A 23,234-nucleotide genomic window follows, 5' to 3' on the forward strand; every position below is an offset into this window, starting at 1 on the left:
CTGGAGATATTAATTCTTCAGCCATATAATATAAGTAAAGAATATAGATGATATACTATCATCAAAGTGTCATTATATTTATTGAAAACAACGATGCCCTATATTGTGACAGGTACACTCGTGGCGCTCTCAGTCAATAATTAATGTTCTATGAAAGCCAATTAAATTCGATGAGATTTAATAAGCTTAAAACAGCAATAAATGTTATTGAATGATTGTTGATATAAACGTTTCGTGAAACAAGAAAATCAAAATAAATTAAAATTATTGAAACTGGCGCCCCGACCGCGTGGCGTGGCGCTACTCCTTCCGTAGACGGTGAACCTGCGACAAGGTCGTGAGATCCTCACTTGCGTCGTTCCGTGAACCGACGTATGCGGTATTACAAAAAAACAGGCGGTTTGTTTATGACGAACTATTCTCGCAACACACTTTATATAAACCGCCGAGCAGAGCATTGTAAACAGACTTAGAACGATATTTCAAGGAATTTTATACCGTCAAGTAATTGCACGGTCGCTGAGATTTATTTTTATAAAAGAATTGCTTTAAAGCTGTAAATACATGTATTTACTATGACTATTGTCACCTTGCTATGAGTAGAGCTTTTTTAATTTAATATTAGTTAACTATTGTATGTGACGTTTGGGTAAAACGGTAACAGATGCCTAAAGAATAGAGTATCTTTTATTGTTTTAAGAGCCAAGTTTGTTCTTCTAATATTATAATTGTAAAAGTTTTGTGTTGATATAAATATTTGTCCCAAAGAAAATGTTGTGAAAAATGTATGAAATATTTTTTTAAATAATATAATTGTTATTCAGTAAGTTAATTGTGAAGTGATAATGCTAATACTGAATCATGTAGAACCGCAATCCTGATTCAAGTAGCTTTATTCATAAGTATAATTTGTTATTTCCTTATTAATTTTCTTACTTATTTTAAAGTTTAAATTATAAAAAAGACGTGGCTTTACATATTTTCGTATATAGCAGAGTAGGTAGAGGGAACATAGTGTTAAGACACTCTGTTTTACACTTGCCTCCCTAAGTATAAATATTATTTAACCTATTTTTTTATATAAATATACTCCCGAGTGAAGATCAAACGTACAATCATCGCGTTCATAGTCATAGGCGCTAGATGGCCTTATACAAACATATTTTCATAAAATTTTAACATATTTTTCAAATCTTAAACCTTAAATCCTAAAACTACTGAACTTACCTAAAATTACAGGACATTATCAATAAACAATGACAATTATATGGAATATCTATATAATTACAATCAAATTGTATGAAGCCTCCATGTAAGTACTTTGATCTACAGTCTACCTTTATTCAAATGAAATGTCCTTTGTAATTTCCATTGACTTTAAGTTGACATAACCATACTAAATATTTAGTATGTTTATTTATTTCTTTTATTTGACATTGAAATTATTAAATAGACGAAAATAAAAAAAATGGTAATTTTGTATTAAATATTTTTATAAGCAATTTGTTGTTAAATAAGTTGTTAAATATTTTTGCTCCTGTTTTTTCTTTTTCACAACTTCAAATAATTCAGCTATGAGAATAAATAATTCTCAGTAACATAATACAATATTAATTCTGTTACAAATGTGTATTTTCTCTCGAGATGGTTTTTCTCAGAAAGTAATTTTGTTAGTAAAATAATTCATAAATTCTTCGAAGTTCTTCATAAGTTCAATGTCATAGAATGATCTTAAAAATATACGGCCAAGAGCGTAAAATAAAATAATAAAAAAATCAATTTATTGATCTCAATCGCACATTTAGTACCTAGATAAATTTCAGTCTTGTAGATTACCATATTACATAAAACATTTTGTAACGAAGGAAACTTTTACCTTCAAAATATAACTGTATGTAATAAAGAAAATGATAAATTATAATGTATATTTTAAAATAATTTTATAAAATAGGGTGTAATATTTTATATATATCTGGGGTCAGTCCTGGTGGGTACGATCCCCACTCGAGGAAATAAAATATTTATTTAAATTTCCGCCACTCAACACGCAATACTTATCCTGCTGTGTGCGGGTTATAGCGTTAAGCTGGTAAATATATATTATATTTTTTTAAAATTTATATCTACTTATAGTATTAAACGTAATTTATGCCGCCGATATGCATTACATATTCGATATCAAACATATGTGTATTACACAACATCCAATCCTGCCCTAATATTTTTACGCTCAGTCACGCGGGAAATACGGTGGTTATATTGATAGATATATAATATGTACGCGAAATAATGGGGTACGGGAGATGAGCCGTGGTTGCCACGAGAGTAGTGCTTTACTTACAATCTCCCTAAGTACCTTCTCATTAGACTAACGATTAACATTATATCTTATTCATAATGTATATTATAGTAAAGGTTTATTAAATATATGTAAATCTAGACTTCTTTTAGCAATGTGCTTTGGTGGCAAGGAAGTGTCTTGACACTAGGCTCTCTGCGCCTCTCGAATAAGTTTTCCGTTCCTCGTTTTCCGCCAGAATTCACGTGTTGAGTGTCAGCACTCAACGCCGTACTTACTTTGTCTCGTCAGATTGTAGAAAAGAAAGGAAATCGCTCCTTCGAGTGATCGCAGCCATAGCCATCGCTTTTACATCCTATCTCTGACATATTATGCTACCCATGACCTTAAAGAAAATGCAGAAATGAAATGTGAAATAAGTCTAGAGATATCTGTATAAGTCTGTATAAGTAAAAAGACTAGACTGTATATATCCTTGTGATCCACATTGAATTAACTCGATTATCGGTTTCGTGCCGTTCCGTGTAGTATTATTTTAAGTAAATATTATAACCTTGTTTAATTTACCTATCACCTTTTTACACAGAATATACTTTTATTAAATAAGCGAATCAATTTTACATTTTTAAATATAAATTATTATAAAAAAGATACATTTAAAAATATAAAAAACCACACTTCCGAGGGCGGGACAAGGGTCCAAGCCATCGGTGGCTAGGGCTCCAGAGAGAGGAACCTCCGCACAATACGTGCCGTCTCAAGTATTACTGCCTTCTGTATCCGGTTCTTGATCCAACAGCTAAGCGATAGCCTCTTAAGGTGTTGGTCGAGGCTTTTCGCTATTAAACCGTTAACCGAAACCACTATCGGCACAATGATAGTCGCATTGACATCCCACATGGCGGTAATCTCATGGGCTAGGTCCAAATATTTAGATTGTTTTTCTTTTTCGGCCTTCACGAGATTTTCATCATGTGGGATAGTAACGTCAACAATCACTGCGCGGCGCGCCGCTCGGTCTACTAGTACTATATCAGGTCTATTGGCAACAATATACCTGTCAGTAATAATAGACCGATCCCAGTAGAGCAAAGCACAGCTATTTTCAAGAACAGACATGGGATTGTACCTGTAGTAAGGCACCTCCAATTCTACAAGGCCATATTGAAGAGCAAGTTGCTGGTGTATTATCTTGGCTACTTGATTGTGTCTATGCAAATACTCGCCATTAGCAAGATGAGAACAACCAGAGACAATATGTCTGAGGGACTCCCCAGGTCGATGACACGCCCGGCAGATGTCGATAGTGCCATCTTTCATAATATGTCTCTGGTAGTTCCGTGTCTTGATAACTTCGTCCATAATTGCACAGACAAAACCTTCAGTTTCTCCGAAAAGATCCCCGAACTGTAACCAAGATAATGATGAAACAGTATCCACGTCCTGGCCCACTAGGGCTCTATGGAATCTACCATGCAGCTCCTTGCTCTTCCATACAGCCATGCGATCAGAAGTAGTAAGTACTACAGGCCGACGCCAGTTCTCTTTGCCCAAGGAAAGAGGAGTAAGGCCTTTGTCAACTGTTACCACATCCTTGTGCATATCCACGTCAATCTTGAGAAAATATTCTCTAAGACTGCATACCTCGTGGTTATGGAGGTTCTTGACATTCAAAAAGCCACGAACTCCACACTTACGCGGGATATACAGTCTCATTACAGACGAACGCGGATTTCACCTTTTTTATTATTATCTTTCACAAATACGGTTATTTATTTCATATTTACTTATTTGCAGAGGTAATCTAGTGGTAATACAATCTGTTCCCTACTTTCCGTCCCAATTTTCAAGGTATTGCGCCTTTGAGTTGTGGAACTCAACGCCGCGCATCGTCTACCAGAGCGTGGAAATGAAAATATATTTTATATACTCTTAATATATAATTAGTCATCACCCCTGAATGCGACGATTGTGGATTAGATCCCACAATCGTTGTTTACAGGCAGACACTACGCTACGACGGCATCTAAATCCATTTAAATATAACATATGGTTTTTGTTCCAGGTATGCCAGCGCCCCGCGTACGTGCCTCAGCAAACCGCGCCGCCTAGCCGCCTGATATATTGTAAGCTTTTTATTCTGTCCACTTCAAAGTGCATAACATAGTTAAATGTCCATTTATCTTCCCATTCTATAGAATACACTCATAATTATAGTAAATGATGGATGGTTGCTTTTATACTTTGTTTTAAGCGCGTTTGTAACCGCTTTACCGTGAATAGGTATATATTATAAAAAACGTGAAAAATGAGATGCGGGAACGATGCGGGAAAGTTGCACGATTTACAAGTGTTACTCTAACATAATTTATTTACATAAATATTTATTCTAGCGTACTCCAAGGAATAAATTTGCTTTTGCCATGTTTGCTCAACCTCGTGTCATGGCGGTGTGAATCTGCCGGGTACCTCATCCATCACGTGTGACGCTTCTTACTTATTCTGGAGTATTCACCTTACCCGTATGTACACACCCTCTAAGTATAGAAATATGGATGACTTGTACCACTCCATATGTAATTGAATCATGCTGATGTGTGTGAGGACTTCCTGGCTATTTATAGGTATATTCAAGGAAAACAATTTAGCAACTTTATCTGAAGAAATCTTGATTTTAATAAGAAAATTTTATCAACAATTATAATATAATATTAACTATAAAATATAAATTCTCATATAAACAAGTATTAACTATAAATGATATAGTTAATACTTTAGGAATACAATACAGAAGTAAAACAAGAGCGTATATGTATGACATCTTATTACGAAGTTTCAATACTTATGTACGTGCGTCCTTGGAAACGAATGCGAAGGAAGGCTGTCTCCCCATTTCCACCGGGACCAACTTTTGTCGATAATCTCAGAACTTTACTCTCCTCCAAGTTTGTTTAACCGCTACAGCCCTCAATTTGCGGTAGGTGTACATTATGTATCAATCGAGGGTCGGTCAGATAATTATCTTAGCGATCCGAACATCTTCCTATCCTTTAATATTTTGTTTAAATGGTTTTGCCAATTGGAAAACTTAATTAATATATGTAATTGAAATAATACACATAAAGTTTGAATTTCAATTTCAATTAATGATTGACATTAAAACTTTTTAATAAATAAATAAATTTGACTAAAATATTTTATCTATGTACGAGGAAGTGAAATATTTATTTACGTTTATATTTCCATTTTTTCGCTCTGGTGTCTAGGCAAGCGCGGCGTTGAGTTCTGCCACTCAACACGCAATGCCTCCAGAATTCGGCAAAATGTGATGAACGGAGTGTCTTAACACTAGGTTCCAACTACCTACCTTGCTGTTGCGGGATCCAATATTAAGTCGTAAACCACAGTCGTAACATCACTCTATCCAGGGAAGTTTTCAATTGCGAGTAATTTATATCGAAGCCCCTACGCCTGGGTTCCCGTTTTCATTCCGTCGTGTTGCGGCCGTATATTTGTGTGCTCAACACAAAAACAAACGTCTGAAAAGGCTTTAGCCTAGCAGTGAGCACTTCACCGGCTTATGAAAACAATTCAATGTACGGTGCCGTAATGACTAATTTTGTGAATGAATACCATTTCTTTTTACGCTTTAATTATAATTGCTTCTACATTACTTTTAATGTTATACTTAAATTTAAACGTATGTTTTTAGTGTTATAATGTACTAGTGGACCCGGACGCGGCTACGCCTGCTTGAACTATAAGAATATTTTCGCGTCGGGCATACTCATACTATGCCGCCCGAAGGCTAAGTCATTTCGAATCAGTGACATCTCCTTAATTATTTATCAAACTTCATAAGGATGAATATCAAAATGTCGCGGTAACGGTTGCGTAGCGACGCGACGGTTGTTATTAACATGGCAGAATAAATTGCATGTCAAATTAGAAAGTACTTTAAAATATATTAGTTTATATGTGTAATGTTATATTATATAGCCTATAGCACTTCTGAAGAATGCAGCTTTTATACAAAACAAAAACAATGTAAATCAGACCAGTAGATCCAGAGATCTTAGCGTTCAAACAAACAAACAAACAAACAAACAAACAAACTCTTCCGCTTTATTATATTAGTATAGATAATATTATATTTTGTATGTGAATACTAAGTACTACAAAAAATATGTATAGAAAGTCATATACTACAATTGCTATTGTTATCAATTGGAATTTGAATCCACGACCTTTCTCGTATTGTAACATTTAGAAATATAAACGAGGATTCAGGATCGATCTCTTTGAATAAAATATAATATCCTAAATATTCCCGACGAATGATTTATTTAAGTAGACCGGGACTAAAATAAGAGCGTTGAGTTTTTCAATTAGGATAATACAAATTCTTTCCACCATTTATATTCTTTTTTTTGTCTGAAATTTCAATCATATTTTTATTTTTGGACCTTTGTTTATATTTTTAGTAATGTAACTTAATAATATTTCTATATACATACATGTATGCAGGCTACCTTTGAACTTTAGTAAATACTTAGAACTATCCACATCAAATCTCCGATGATTATATCCCTTTGTGGATTAAAGATGTATTTGATATTTATGACACACTAGCGGACCCGGACGCGGCTACGCCTGCTTGAAATATAAGAATATAATTTCTATAGAAATATAATTTCAATCTAGATGAAATGCTTAAAGTGACTATTATATTTATTTTCATAAGGATGAATATCAAAATGACGCGGTAACGAACGCGGTCGCGTAGCGACGACGGTTGTTGTTAACATGGCAGAATAAATTGCATGTCAAATTAGAAAGTATTTTAATTTATTAGTACATATGTGTAATGTAATATTATATAGCCTATAGCACTTCTGAAGAATGCAGCATTCATACAAAACAAAAACAAAGTAAATCGATCCAGTAGATCCAGAGATCTTAGCGTTCAAACAAACAAACAAACAAACTCTTCCGCTTTATTATATTAGTATAGATTATTATTTATTATTTATATACACTTTCTATTCTCATTCTATGCGTGTGGTGTCTGGTGCGCGGAGAGCGGAGTGTTACGTTCCTTCTACCTACACTGTTACGCGGAAAAACGTGAAACTTATTTGAGTACCACGCATTCACAAAAGCACGTCTTACGTGCTATCACAATTTTTGAGTCAGTAAATAATAATAATCTATCCTAACTTACAAAAAGAAAATAACGAGTTGCTTCATTTACGTCATTTGTCGAGTACATCGTTAGTTTATAGAAAATAGGACGCACTTTCTAGTTCGTTTTAGCCCTGTTATTGAGTCACGAGACATTTCTTAAGATAAAAATAATTTTATTGTTTACTAGCGACCCGCTCGCGACTTCACCCGCTTGAAATTCATAATTATTAATCACTAATCTGTATTAATTGCGTTTTCTTAAACAATATCATTTTAGAAGTAATACCTCTATCTATACTGAAAAGTAAAGTTTCAGCCAATTCAATAAATCAGTTACTTATAGCAATTTGGTCGAGCGAGATTCTTTAAAATGAAACAAATATTAAATGTTAAGGAAACCCAAATACTATAATAATACAATAGTGAAAAATTTAATTTCATCAGTTAAGCCGTCTGAGATTAGCGTGAACATACGCACACACAAGCAGACAAAAATTTTTGGTTCTATTCAAAGGCCACCAATAACATTGTTTCTTAACTTTGTTATAATTTCGTTTCTTTTTTTTTTATCCTCTATCTATTATTATTACTATCTATTATTTATCCTTTGACAAAACACATGAACAAATACCTATTTTTTTATAACAATATATTACGGGATAAAAAAATATGGAAGGAAAAATAGGAGGAACCTAGTATTAAGATACTCCGTTCCCCATTTTCCGCCCAACAGCTTGTTTAGTGGTAGAACTCTACGCCGCTTTTTGCACCAAAGTTAGGAGGTTAAATACACTCCATAGTTAAATTATGTCATACTGTAATTTAATCCGTCTTATTTATATACGTTATTTAAAATTTTGTGGGGTGGTTTTATACTCTGATATAATTGATTAGAAGTTTTCCAGTACTATATATTTTATTATTCCTCATTAATCACCAAACGGAAGTAATGAAACCTTAATGGCATTTAATCTTTTATTTAAATATATTTTATTAGCAATTATTTTTATTATCGTTACACGCACCGCTGTACCAGCGCAGTTAAAGCGAGTTTGACGACAAGTATCTATAAAATATTATACCTATTTTTAAAATATAGGCTTTTTGTTAAATCATTTTCTTTCTGCAACAATATATAAACACAATTTTAATTATCTTTATAATTACTTGTTCAAATACATAAGTTCCAATGTAATTTTGACAAAATTGAGACGAAATTCCTTCTATATACATACTCTTTTTAAGTAATTAAGTAAGTAATTAGAAGTTAAAAGCAAAGAGTAGATAATAATTAAAGTTTAATGAAGATCAAACTGTCTAAACAGTTGAAGTAAATAATCAAAGTCGAGGAGGATATTAAACGAGTCGCGCGATTACGAAATCTCATTACGGTGCGTTGTAATCTGGCTATCGTGATTTACGAGCGTGTAAACAGAACCAGCTGTTGGGAATTTGAATAAGCTACTGCTGCGTACATCATCCGTTTTTTTATTGTTCTAGATTTTTTTTAATATGATTTGAGAGCTTCGTGGGATTGATGGGTGTGATTGTGATTCCAGGAGATGGATTATTTTAATTTTTCTACTATTGTAACGGATAGTTATTTATACAATCTATATGCATATATTTAATAATTTCTAGTAGATACTTGCAATTAATTAATAAATTATAAAACTATCACAAAATATACTTAATTTACATGAAATGGTAGTAAACTAATTATGGCATGTTAAATAATAGCAAGTCAACAATAAAGCGACTACAATATGCTCATTATCATCTTCATGTCATTGCTATCTGATAATATTGTACATAATTTGTATAGAGCATAGAAAATAGTAACAATTGAATTTCCTGTAAGGAGGCGTGGGCGGCGCGGCCTTACAGCGGGTAAATCGCTTTGCTGAATCGAATAATTAGCTACGGCGGGCGGCGGGCGGAGGGCGGCGGGCGGGGCGGCATATACCAGGCTTTGTTACTTTACTTATATTATACATTTGTACATTTTATATTTCAATATGTTTATTATACTTCTTTTTTATTTATGACTATAGTTGTAGGAGATCCTTCTTTGTATTATCTAATGAAAAATATTCATATATAAAAATTTACTATGTTAGATAGGTGTATTACCTGTAGGTACTTACAATGTCTAAAAAACGTAGCTATATTTTACTTCTTTAAATTTATAGAGCCTTCAATCCTGTGATATAATAACATTACGAATTCGTCTAAAGGTCTTAGGTAAGACGTAGCTTCCATTATATACTGAATGAACTTTTCATTTCAAATGGTTCAAATTCATATTTATATAGATGTGGTTTATGTATAAGTATGTATATGGAAGATCGCTGCGTGTAAGTGTAAATGTCAATATAAAAATACGATTGCTATCGCTATTTATGTTTTTTTTCTCTTTCATCTCACACTTGTACGGTGAAGCTTGTTTCAATTGTTGACTGTTGTGCAGATAACAGTAGAAATTCAAATGTGAAGATATTTGATAAGTTTTGTAAGGATATTTAATAGTTTTTTTACGTTTCTTGCATACAGTAGTGTAGGTAAGGAAAGTAGTGTCACGAGTGTTAACTAAAAAATTTCTGCCCCGAGCCCATAATTGTTGTTGTTGTTGCTCTTTATTTATGGCCAAGAGCCCATAAATATAGCGTCCGGCAAAGTCTGTCGTCGTCTGTCAATGACTGTCAAAGTCAAATACTGTCACACGACGCTACGATATTTAAAAATTATTTAGTTTTTTTTATCTAGGTAGGACTAGTGATATATTCTACATATAAAATAACATCCCATGTAAATACTTAAGTAGCCTCAAACATATATTTTTATTATATTTTTAGCTATTAATAAATATTAATATTATAGAGAAAAAAAAACTAGTTCGAGATTTATTACGAAACCCTACTCATTCATGGAAACTTTTAATGAGATGAAGGTATATAAAGTTCTGACAATATTAGCTAACATGAATACAGAGTGGAGTATATAAACTTTTTACATTATTATATTCAGTACAAGGAATGTATTAGAATTGATTGAATGTTATCAAAATCGCGTATGTTATATTTACAAATGTTTTCTTGATATAATAACACAGAATGCGTTTTTTCATTTCGTTGGCATGAGTGTACGTACAATCAAGAAGTCCATCTCTTAAGGCCCGTATTTGTAAATCGATCTTAAGTCTGAGATTGTTCTCGAGCTTCCGTTTTCATTCATAATTAAAGGTCTCGTGCTTCTTCGAAAATTCAAGCCCAGCTTAGCCAGGGCGCTTTCTTCTGATACCTCACTTGAACTAACGACTTTAGTACCAAATTTTGCCTCCCTTTTAAGGATATTATTTTATTTTTATAGGATTTAACCACAAATTAACCAAAAAGTAGTTTTCAGATTGTTTCCTGAACTAGTATTTCCCGTAAATTCTAGCTGCCAAATTTCATAATTCTAGATCAACCGGAAGCACCCTATTAATTTTGATTCCCTTTATAATGTCGAAATACGCGTTTTTTCCGATATAAAAAAGGATCATATCTTTTTTAAGTAAATGTAGAAATACGAGTTTTTCAGGAAATCAAGGCACCTGAGTATATGATTTGAATTTCAACCCGATATTTCTAAGCGTTCTCGAAATAAAGGCTCTTGACAGACAAACAGACGGATAACAAAGTGATCTTATAAGGGTTCCTTATTCCCTTAAAAGATACGGAACCCTAAAAATAATAAAAATAACTTGGTAATTTATTTTCATTATCTCATCCTACGGCAAGAGTCATTTTTCTCAATTAGGGTTAACTCCGAGAAATAAAACTATGTTGTAATATAAACTGTATATAATATAAACTGTATAACTGTATAACTATAGTTATCAAATAACTCTTTGGTGCTAACTTTTCATTTTAGTTACTTATAATTAAAAAAAAAAACCTTTGTAGGAGCTTTTCCTTTTCTAATAATTTTGAAACATAATAATAATAATAATATGATCCTAGGTTCAAGCGATGTCAAATCGTATTGTCGGCCCGTTAACGTCGACGTGAAATTTAATAACAAAAGTAATTCTACGACGACGCCGCCAATTGGCCTTTCTTTTAATGTTTGAGCTTTGTGCCGAACCAATTCAATTATAAAAAATCTCATTAAGTACACCTGATATTTTCCTAAATATATATTTTTTTATAAATTTTCTTTGCCAATATTTTTACTCTTTACAAGTATCTATAAAAAAAATTTTCATTTTTACCTAAAAGTTGCATGCCTTCTAAACATTAAGAAATGCTTATAACACAGCTGAATCTTTCTTATACAATCGAGTTTCGAACAATTTGTACGGATCCTTTTTCTAATATTGTTACAAAAGAAAAAAACATGATCTTATATTTACGGCTTCACCACTGTACTCACTTCTATATAAATAAATTATACAACATTAAAAAAAATCTAGACTAACCTATAGTTCCCGACACTAGCGCTTTCAATCAAATAAACTCTTCAGCTTTATAATATTTTTTTTTACTTTAGTTGATATAAAAATGTATAGTAGTAACTATAATTTATATTTTATACATGCTGTCATTTATTATGTATTCACCTTTCAAAAAACAAATGAATTGAGTTCTACCAAAACCGTCTTTCTCAAGTTTTCCATATTTTGACTGAGAGACTGAATGAGACTTAAATTTTACAATAAGTTTCTAATTAAACCAATTAATATTAAATTGAGATTTTGGATAAACATTAATAATATTAATTATACAGTAAGTTGTTCAGCCGCGCCTACAACATAATTTGGCCAATTCTTCTCAGAATTGACGCTCTCTTCGAAATATTAACTTTTGCGTATATAGAATTTAATATTGCTATAATATTTTTATATTGAAGAAAAAAAATATGGATCGCTATTGTCGTTGTGTCAAGGTTTTACATATTGGTAGATATATTATATCGTATTTTAATGATTTTGTAGTAGTTTAACGTTGAGCTAAAACAGGGATACAGCGACGTTTTCTAGAAATGAAATCTAGCTAGATCGATTTTCCGCCCCTGAAATAGAAGAATTGCTATTTCTTACTCGACTTAAGCATAGAATTTTCTTAGAAATATCTCAGAATTGATTTTCAGTTTCATAATTTAAAAGATCTGTATTCTCTAGTGTTGAAATACAAATACTTACAAATGGGAGACACGTAGTCGAAGCCCTCTTCGAGGCGTTGAAAGCCTCGGTTCTTTGATATGTCATTAAGTTCACTCTATCAAGTGTATACCTTTCACAAAGTTGCTAGACTTGGGTAATCTATTAAAGTGTCTGCTTCTAATAACTTTTGGGCCCAACTGAGGATCTACTGGTTCTTTGAAAAAACATACGTAATTGCTAAATAATATTTCTATTAAATCCGGCCATGTAAAAGCGACTGGTTGGGGGTTCGATCCCCACTCGAGAAAATGATTTTTTTTTTAATTTAATTTCTATTCCTTCGCTCTGGTGCCGAGGCAAAGCGCGATGTTGAGTCCCGCTACTCAACACGCAATCTTCTGCCTACCCTGCTGTGTGCGGGATGCAGCGTGAAGCTGATTTAATTTTTTATTTATTAAAAATTAAATTGTCGCTGAAGTACATTGGCGGCGCCGTCCCTCCACAGGAACTCTATTGTAAAATTATTATCACAAGGCGCTACAGTATATCTATGTGATCGTCCATTCGATATCGGCAACATAACATATTGCGTAAATAATAAGACATTGTTATAAGCTTCTTACGTATTCTTGAATGTATTCTGCTTAGTATTATTTATAATATTGAAGAATTCTTATTTAATTATGCAGATCTATATATATCTGTATACGTACAGATAAACGAATATCAATATATTAAGAGTATTTTTGGTAATATATTTAATTTGTATCTTGCGATTACAGCACACTTTTTCTAGTGTCTCATGTAGTGTCACTAGAAATAAGACATTTGCAGTTTTGCAATAGGTACTCTACATATATCTAATGTCCGACATAACGTAGTGCACTAAAAATATTGTTATACAATCGCCGCTGTAGTAATAGTACCTACCTATATCATAATCTTTCAGTCGATCCGTTTTCGTAAAGTATATCTTATAATATTTTTAGTAAACTTTCTCTTCGAAAGGGATTGAACCGACAACCACCATGGTCGTCAGACAATGTTTCATTGCGGTGTTACGTGTAAAAATCTTGTTCAATTATTTAAAGTAACATTTCAACACCACGGTAAAAAAATGCCGGTAAGCTTAGTTTATAAATTTATTTAAGTAAACATTGTTTAATATCGATCCTCCCAAGCTTTGAATATAAAGCATTTGCTGCTTTAATTTTCTTACTTAAAATTCTATGAATAAAATAAATTGGATTTTTCTCCGATGTCAAAGAATAGAGAAGATTGTTTTATAATAAAAATATTATATAAAATTATATATTTTTTTAGCATCCGAACCTAGTGTTAAGACACATCGTTCTCTACTTTCTGTAGAATTCCGGAATAATTGCGTGATGAGTGGAGGAAATCAACGCCGCGCTTTGCCTCCAAACCAGGGCGAAGAAATTAAATTATGAAATACTAGCGGACGCGCGCAGCTTCGCTTGCGTACTTAGGGGTGAATTCTATTAAACCATGAAACATGTGTTCAATGAAATATTTTTAAGAGTCTAAATTTCTAATTTTATAAAAATCGGTGACGATTTAAAGATTATTCCATACAAACTTTCAACCCCTTATTTGCACCCTTAGGGGGTGAATTCTAAAAAACCATGAAACACATGTTCAATTAAATATTTTTAAGAGTCTAAATTTCTAATTTCATAAATATCGGTGGCGATTTAAGAATTTGTCCATACAAACTTTCAACCCCTTATTTTGCACCCTTAAGGGAAGAATTCTAGAAAACCATGAAACATGTGTTCAATTAAATACTTTTAAGAGTCTGAATTTCAAATTTTATAAAAATTGGTGCCGATTTAAAAAAAATCTATACAAACTTTCAACCCCTTATTTGCACCCTTAGGGGGTGAATTCTAAAAAACCATGAAACACATGTTCAATTAAATATTTTTAAGAGTCTAAATTTCTAATTTCATAAATATCGGTGGCGATTTAAGAATTTGTCCATACAAACTTTCAACCCCTTATTTTGCACCCTTAAGGGAAGAATTCTAGAAAACCATGAAACATGTGTTCAATTAAATACTTTTAAGAGTCTGAATTTCAAATTTTATAAAAATTGGTGCCGATTTAAAAAAAATCTATACAAACTTTCAACCCCTTATTTGCACCCTTAGGGGGTGAATTCTAGAAAACGGTGAAAAACGTATTCAATTAAATACTTTTCAAAATCTAAATTTCAAATTTTATAAGAATCGGTGCCGATTTACATTTTTTTCCATACAAACTTTCAACCCCTATTTGACCCCTTTAGAGTTAAAATTTTTCAAAATCCCTTCTTAGTGGATGTCCAGATTACGAAAGTAAACATCTGTCCAAATTTCACGTTTCTACCTTCAGCGGTTACGGCTGTGAGTGCGTCTTACCTCAGTCAGTGAGGACAAGTCCTTTTATATATATAGATTTTATTTACCCGAGAGGAAATCGAAATCCACGACTGGCCTTATAAAAAATATAAAATAATATTGTCTTGTTGCTTGTAATTGTTGTTGTTTACTATGAAAATTGGTTACAAAAAAATAATAAATACATCAGTGAAATTGTACAATTCGTTCTCAATAGCACTCACGTTTTACATTCTCTTGTTGCGTTGCAAAACCGATTGAAATTTTCAGTTATTGAACTCTTTTTTGTGCTTGCAATTTAACCTGAAACAGAACGGTGAACCCTTTTGTAACTGTGAAATATGAAATGTACCTGAAATCTACCTAGCTGTTGACATCGACTACCTTCATTTACTTGGATTTTCATTTATTTATATAGCTTTTATTTTCACAAACAAAATGTCTCCAGAAATATCAGCAAAAGAGGGACTTGAAAGAAACTTTATGATGTATTTAACGCCAGTTTTCTAACTTCTCTTAACAATCGAAAGAGGCGTAGAAAATGAATAGTTATCAAGCGTTTTTTCTAACTTTTAACGATATGTCATATAGAAAAAGTTACATTAGTTAATCTGTCGCAAAAATAACTTTAATAATTTCCTCCAAACATATTTCTCCTAGACATACGACTATGACTTTATTATATTTTGACACAATTTTATGGGCGCCATAACAATATTATATGATGTCATAAGAGAATAGGGGGCCACCCTGAAGCTATTCCCGCGGGTTTGGGTTAAGCTCGTGACAAAAAAAGCAAGCAATAAGCCCTTTGACTGGCCGGTTAAGCTGAGCCCCGATGAAGCCCGTAAAACACAGTGTAATTGGGTTATATCGATGAGGCCTTTTGAATCTGTTCTACGTCGATTTCCTTTTTAATAGACAAGATACTTTATTGTTATAACAACTAGTTATTGCTGTCTAACAATTTTGTATAGTGAATATATTTAAATTATTAATAATGACATTAATTGATATTGGTTTTATTAATAGAAGAGGGAACCTAGTGTTAAGACACTGCATTCTCCATTTTCCGCCCAATTCTGGAGGTGTGGCAGTACTTATCGCCGCGTTTTTGGCTCGACGACAGAGCGAAGAAAATAAAATATTAAATATTTTATTTTTCCTCCAGTGGGATTCAAACCCAAACGAAACAGAATTAAGAGCTAACCCATTTTAAAAGTTTTCTTTATAAAAGTTGCACATTTGGAAGAGCATCTGGTCTGCATTCCACTGCTATAGAAGTGCAGTAATATATAGCCATCGTCTTAATAAGTTCAAAGATTGTATGTAACCCTGGCGTTGAAAGTACACTGAGCTGAGCGCTTAATGCCAGCAATAAATAGCGGGGCGTTCTCAATCTTCTATGAACCTTGACCGCACTATAACCGCCGTATATAGACCTAATCCATTGTGCATAGCTTTAATACGCGACATAAAGTGTGGACGGCACGCCTCGCCCCTGGATCTCTGTGATGGATATTTTTTTATAACAGTTTTACTATTATGATAGTAATTATAGCCTTAAGACTTATAAAAATATAGTTATTAGTTATTACTTTTATGTTAGATATTTTGTTATTGTTGTCCTTTCTTTTGTGTGTAGAATATTTGTTTTTATTAATTTAATTACAATAATTTATCATTGATAGTAAATATATAGTATGTTGAATAAATAACAGCTATTTCTCTATCATAGAACTCGCTCCATTAAAACATATAAAAAACTGTTACAACAATATTCGTCCATTTCGTTTTCCAGCTCTCACGTATTTCTGACAAAGGTAAATTCTCATAACGAAAAATTAGAAACGACACATATTTGGGTGGAAGCTTTTCGTGGCTAAAAGCTTTGCTCTATTATTAAGTAGTAGAGAAAAATATTATATTATATTTTATTTAATAGCAATGCCTAAGAGAGAATACCTTGGTAGTAAACCGTTCTCCTGTGTTCTGCTCGGCTCTGCATATATGACCGAAAATGCATGAAATATTTAAATTTTTGTCAAAATTTATCTACACTCGTTTAACTGTAAAACAAAATACGATAGTTGTAAGTTTGATCGCTCGGAGAGGAATTATATTTGTTTTCGCGCTATAGTTGAAATCGGCAAAAGCGTGTAACTGTGGGTTCGATTCCTATCTCCTCACTCTGGTAACGAGGGAAAAAGCGCGGCGTTGAATTCCTCCATTCAACACACAAGGCCTCGAGTATTCGGAGGACAGTATGAAACATGTCCCCAGGTTCCCATTGCATACCCTGCTATGTACAAGATATAGCGTGAAAGTGAGCTAAAAACAAAATAAGACGGGAACTCGAGTAATGAATTATTTTCATTTTTGCACTTTGGCATGGCCCAGAGTTTCACTGCTCGTGTGTCAAGCATTGAATTTCTCGATTCGGGTTGAACACTAAGTTTTCTCTGCTTACTCCGCCATATATGAAAACATAAAGCTTATCTTACTTTCTTCTTCTTCTTCTTCTTTAAAGTTTCATTTTCCGATGTCAGCTCGTTGTTGTTTTATTTTACTAAACACTATTATTTTTACTCAGCGAAATAAAAAATATTTATATTTATTACAAATTTTAATATAAAATATCTCATAACGTATGCGAAGTACGCAAAAGCAAATAACGCAAAGTTATTTCAGAGTCCATTACGAGATGCAACTACATTCTCCCGCCTAGTCTCCGCCGTCTGACGTGACTAATGCATACGGGACGATGCCGGGCCATGCATTTTACCGCATTTCAGTTTACGAGTGACACTTACAGGCTTGCGTTTATTATTTTTTTTACCCCCTGTAGCAAACGAGGGGTGTGATAAGTTTATCGTACGTATCTATTCGTATGTTTGTGGCAACGTATAAAAAACTGAGTAGAGCTTTTTCAATCATTTAACTCAAATAAATATTGATATTTTTACTTTGGATTTTTTTTCAATTTTTAGTGTTAACTAAGGAAGTGCAATTGTTTTGTATTGTAATATACTAATGAAGTATATTTAGGTAAAATAAAATGTTGGTTAATATTTTATATCTGCTTTTAACCCTTTTAATGTTCGTTTCCATTAATCTCCATCCAAACCTTTTATCTCGGTGTGGTGCTTGAAATTAAAATTTTATATAATCAAGAGAAAAAGTATTTACATTTGTCGCAATTTCGTGAAATTTTATGAATTTCTGTTTTAGTCTATTAGCGAATAAATATTTTTTATTAAAGCCGTCATGAGATAGATAGATTACTGTAAATTCTATTGTTAGGGTCTAATGTTAGGGAGTTATGGATTAGTATTTATTGGCAAGCGGCATTGGGTCCCGCTACACTAAAAATATATACATATTACTTACGATTGTGTACATTTATACCTTTATTATTTCTTCTTGCACAACGCGCAGGTATCACATAGTAAACAAACTATGAAACACTTGTATTGTAAACATAGAACAAGAGGAATAATAGCAGGCCTCTCCCCAACGTCCGCCAATATGTCGTCGCGCCATTGTAGCACCGCCGGCTCATCGGAGCACTGCATTGTTAGAGTCCTCGATATCGGGAATATACTCGTAGTTAACGCACAGTCGTATACAGTGCTTATTAAGTGATTGATTTATGATGAAAACATCCATTTTTGTAATGTTATGTAAGGGAATAATGTATTTAAGTGGACCAAAAATGGAGAAAGGAGTCACTAACTGATTGATTCAATATGTTTACATTATTATGTGTAATAATGACTTTTCTCACAGCACCCCAAAATACAACTTTTTATGTAATTCTATTTGGATTCCAATAATATCTATATATTTTTTTTATTTATCTTACAAAGAACTTGTTTTTCCATACACCGAAAAGGCTTCAAATAGTAAACATGTCTAGAACATAAACCGGCAATAGTGCGCCCTCGTGCACCTTTCTCAATCACTGGAGTGTCCATTATCCCTCAACGTACTCGTTAACGCCCCTCCAATCCTCCTCTTTCCTTAGCCCTCTCTAGATCTAACAACACTAGCTTTGTAGAGTTTTGTACCATGCACTCTAGATTACTTTAAAGCTTAAAACTTTTACAAGATAGTTTGGCTCTAAACCTATGCGTAATGCCAAAATGTGTTTGTTTTATTATTTTGAGCTAATCGTGATATAAAAATATTTTTTTTGAAAACTGAGAAGGCGTTTGTTTATTTTTACTTACATGTGCCTCTCCAGAAAACCATCAATTAAATTAATTCATAATTATATTATATGTATATTTAAAATGTAAAATTGCACCTACCACCTTAGCTATTATTATTTACCTATGATAATAGAATAATATGACTGTAGGTCTACCACTAAGGATACCTATGGGTACTTTCATAATGATTATATCAGAGTTTTTGCTGCGCGAAAGCCACCCTCTTTTTAGTACAGAGGGTGTTAGCTTCGAATGATTAAAAACAGGTCTCTCCCTCGTATACTATACGGCAATACATTTAAATTCCTCTTTTCTAAGTATTTTATTTGATTGAGTTATGACAGTCAGCCATTTTATTATTTTTACTTGGAACTAAAATAGTACTTTTTATCCTGTACTTAGCAGGAGAGGAAACTTGAGAATCTAGTGTTAAAGGTACTCCGTTCCCATTACAGCATTATTTCCGTTCTCCACTCTCCGCCGAATTAAACCCAAAACCGTCGCATACAATTGCAATCTTCTGCGCCACGACTGGCACTGGCTTACTTACTGACTGGCGATAATATTACATATCTGTTTACTACAGCTAATCTGAATAAATGTATTCTACGATTAAAGCTAAGCTTTTAAGTAATTTTCCAGTTGTATAAATTATCGGAACCAGTTCAATAATGTAAATAATAATTACCGTCCAATTAATTTATAACGCAGTTAATTAACAATCCTATGTTACAACTACAAAATATTAGCTACAACCGATTTAATTTATTTAATGGCATAGTGTACGTAGGTAATGATGGAAATAACTGTTTTTCCATGTTAATTTACTAAGTGAATAATTTTGAAATGATCATTCGAATCTATAAAAGCTCTTTCTTAACTTTTTTTTAAATTAGTGACCCACTCGCGGCTTCGCTTGCTAGAACTACTGAACAACAATAATTGAATTTTCCAAATAGTCAAAATAAAAGAATAATCAACGCTTTTAATTATTTTATTTGATAACTTTTTTCATGTTAAACATTTTAAAGTTATACCTCTAGAGCTAAATTATTGCTTAAGTTGAAGTAATAAATATAATTAGGTTCCATATATAAGATTTTAATTTAAAATAAACTTTTGATACAAAAATAACATATCCAAGGCTTTATACACATTTTTTGTATCAATTTACAATGAAGCGGCAAAAAAATAACCAATGTTATAAATTATGCTTATCATATGTGTTTTTTGGCACAACATCCTGCCTAATCGCGTATATGAAACTATATATGAAATATTATACAATTGATTGATCGAGCGCGGCCACTTGAATTCTGTGGTCTGTAGAGGATAATACGTTAAAACGTAAACAATTCTACATTAAACAATATAGGAAGTATATTCTATTTATTAGTATAACATAGGGAAAGGTTCAGAACTAGGAATATAGAATTATTCCGTTGTTATGCGTAAATATTGATTGGCATATTAGTAAGCACTGATACGTAGTAGTTTTGCTCTCCGAGGCGCATTATCAACATGGGTATATTTATGTAATGGGTATAGGTACTTGTGTTTGGCACAGAGGTTTGCGACTGTAAACGCGACGGTTGTGGGTTCGAGTCCCACGCGGGGGAAAGAAATATGTAATATTTTCATGTGCGGCGTTAAGTTCCGCCATTCAACACGCAATGCCTCGAAAATTCGGCGAAAAATGGATAATTGAAATGTCTTAGTGAGAACGGAGTGTCTTAACACCAGATTCACTCGGCTTACCCAACATTGCGCGGGATATATAATGCCTTTTAAAGACATTAATTTGCCTGAAGTATCTTAGCAATGAAACCAAAACCATTATATACAGTCGTATACTTCGCAACTGTGCCTCAGAAATCGTGTGTATGAAATATGAATATTATTATTAATGAAAATTTACATATCACATTTAGGAATTATATTATATATGTTGTTTGTAAAGGTAGGCAGTTAAATTGTCAATTAATATGAAATAACGAATGAAAAACGAGGCCAAAAACATAATATGCACTTTCCTTGTGATTGAAACACAAAATGCAAAATTAATAATTATTAATAAAATTTTCTGCTCGTAATTAATTATCTACTAGAAGGACAACAAACCCATTAATAAAAGAAGTAAATACAACGGCTCCGGTTTTTTCTGTTGATATACGGAATCTTCAAAAGTCTTTGATCCCATTATTTTCTCACCTTTCGGTGGCATTCAACATAAACTCCAATCTAGGGAGGGCCAATGACAACGGATGTTCAGTAAGCAGGAATGGGATATAAATGGAAAAGTAAACAAGATGCGATCTGCCTCGCTCATGTTGGCACGGCGGCGCGCGGCGGAGCGGTGGCCAGGCTTCTATCTTATCTGTGGATTAAATGAGCTTTTGTAGTTATATTTGCGTGAATTTTATTTTAACGTGTAACTTTGCTTATCAGGTTATAAAATGGTTTTTTAATTCTTTATTCTTTTGTGTATGTATGTTAATTTCTTTGCTATATCGAGAACGTGTTATTTATATTACTTAAATAATAGTTACTGAGTCGTTAAACTTTTAACTAAATGAAATGAGTGATTTTTTGTTTTTCTCCTATTTTGTAAAGATATTACTTTCTTTATTATGTTCTTGCTAATTAAAACAGTCGTATAAAATGAATATCTAATTACTGTAATAAAAAAAATATGTCAAACACAATCCAGTTATTTTTGGTGACGCATTATTATGCTTACCCTATCCATTTGTGACGGCCGGTGAACTGATTATCTCGTCCTCTGTCGCCCACTACGGATGAAGTGGATGTTGGTAATGATTGGGTGTCGAAATCTATCAACTTGATACCTCCCATACTTCGTCGCTTCGTCGTTCTAACTTTTAACTTTAGCTTGTTTTTTGCTAATATTGACGTTTATTTTTTTTTTATCTTATACATTATACTCTATGATATTTAAAAGTACTAACATTGTTTTTTTTATTGTTTCAGGGCGGCGCGGCGTAGCGTGAGGTGTTAAAGCGCACCCTGGAGCCGCATCGAGGAATTTGTAAGTATATAAACTATTTCGTTTAAATATATTATATTTTCCTGGCAAAACGGTGAACTTTATTTAATCTATGAATGTTATTATTTAACAGGATTAATGCAATAAACTACATTAAGATGTTTACTTTGAAATTTCGAAAGTCATAAAATTAAAAGCTTTTAGAAATATTCCACAATAATATCAACTATACACTCGTAGGTAGGTACCTACTGACGGCAAAAGTTTCAAGTAAGAACTTCCAAGAAAAACTATTCTAGAAAATATTTTATTGCAAAATGGAAAACTACGGAAGGGTATTATACATTCTAAGTTTACTTAACGTGATATAGAGCCGGCTTTTTCACAGCTTACGTAGGTACTCTTGTTGCTGCAAGTTGTTTATAAAGAAATTAACATTGTAGTTCTTGAATTGTAGGAATGTTTTTATCATAAAATAAATTGTATTATAATGTTAATATCTCGTTATCGAGAATATTTGGTTTGGGTGAAATGATACAATCTCTATTAATTGTTTATTTCCTTTTATATGAATTTATGCCCAAGTACGTCAATATTTCTTTATTTGACTGGGTTTTTATTATTAACAAATTATTATAGCATGAATTTCACAAAATATTTATTTATTTATATTTTCCTCAAAAGAAATATTAAATTATGAGGCGCAGTGGCTCAGTGTCTGACTGTAAACACGGGGGTTGTCGGTTTGGTTTCCACCCGGGGAAATGAAAAATTTCTTACTCTGGAAACAAGTTAAAGCTAGGCGTTGCGTACATAAAATTGGAAGGGTGGAGAAAGAGTGTCTTAAAATACTAGAGCCCTTCTGCCTACACTTTTATATGCGGGAAGAAAAAGAAACATTAAAAAAACAATTTAATTTTCAAATTATTAGCGACTAAGTAAGTACTTAAGTTACTGTAAAATTTACAATTGCCGTCAC

The 23,234-nt window shown here is 32.7% G+C and overlaps 1 protein-coding gene across 4 annotated transcripts in view; it reads left to right on the forward strand.

Moving 5' to 3' along the window:
• Nucleotides 1-23,234, forward strand: part of krz (beta-arrestin protein kurtz) — a 61,824-nt gene that overhangs the window by 25,271 nt on the left and 13,319 nt on the right. For 3 of the 4 annotated variants that reach the window (XM_085191559.1, XM_085191560.1, XM_085191563.1), the window contains exons 2-3: nucleotides 4,365-4,425; nucleotides 22,240-22,297. The gene's annotated coding sequence lies outside the window, so the exon portion shown is untranslated. The remainder of the gene's footprint in view (nucleotides 1-4,364; nucleotides 4,426-22,239; nucleotides 22,298-23,234) is intronic. The other variant, XM_085191561.1, reaches the window with a different exon arrangement.

This window comes from Heliconius melpomene, chromosome 10, assembly GCF_056956725.1.
Source record: "Heliconius melpomene rosina isolate 202511_hmr_F chromosome 10, ASM5695672v1, whole genome shotgun sequence".
NCBI lineage: Eukaryota > Metazoa > Arthropoda > Insecta > Lepidoptera > Nymphalidae > Heliconius > Heliconius melpomene.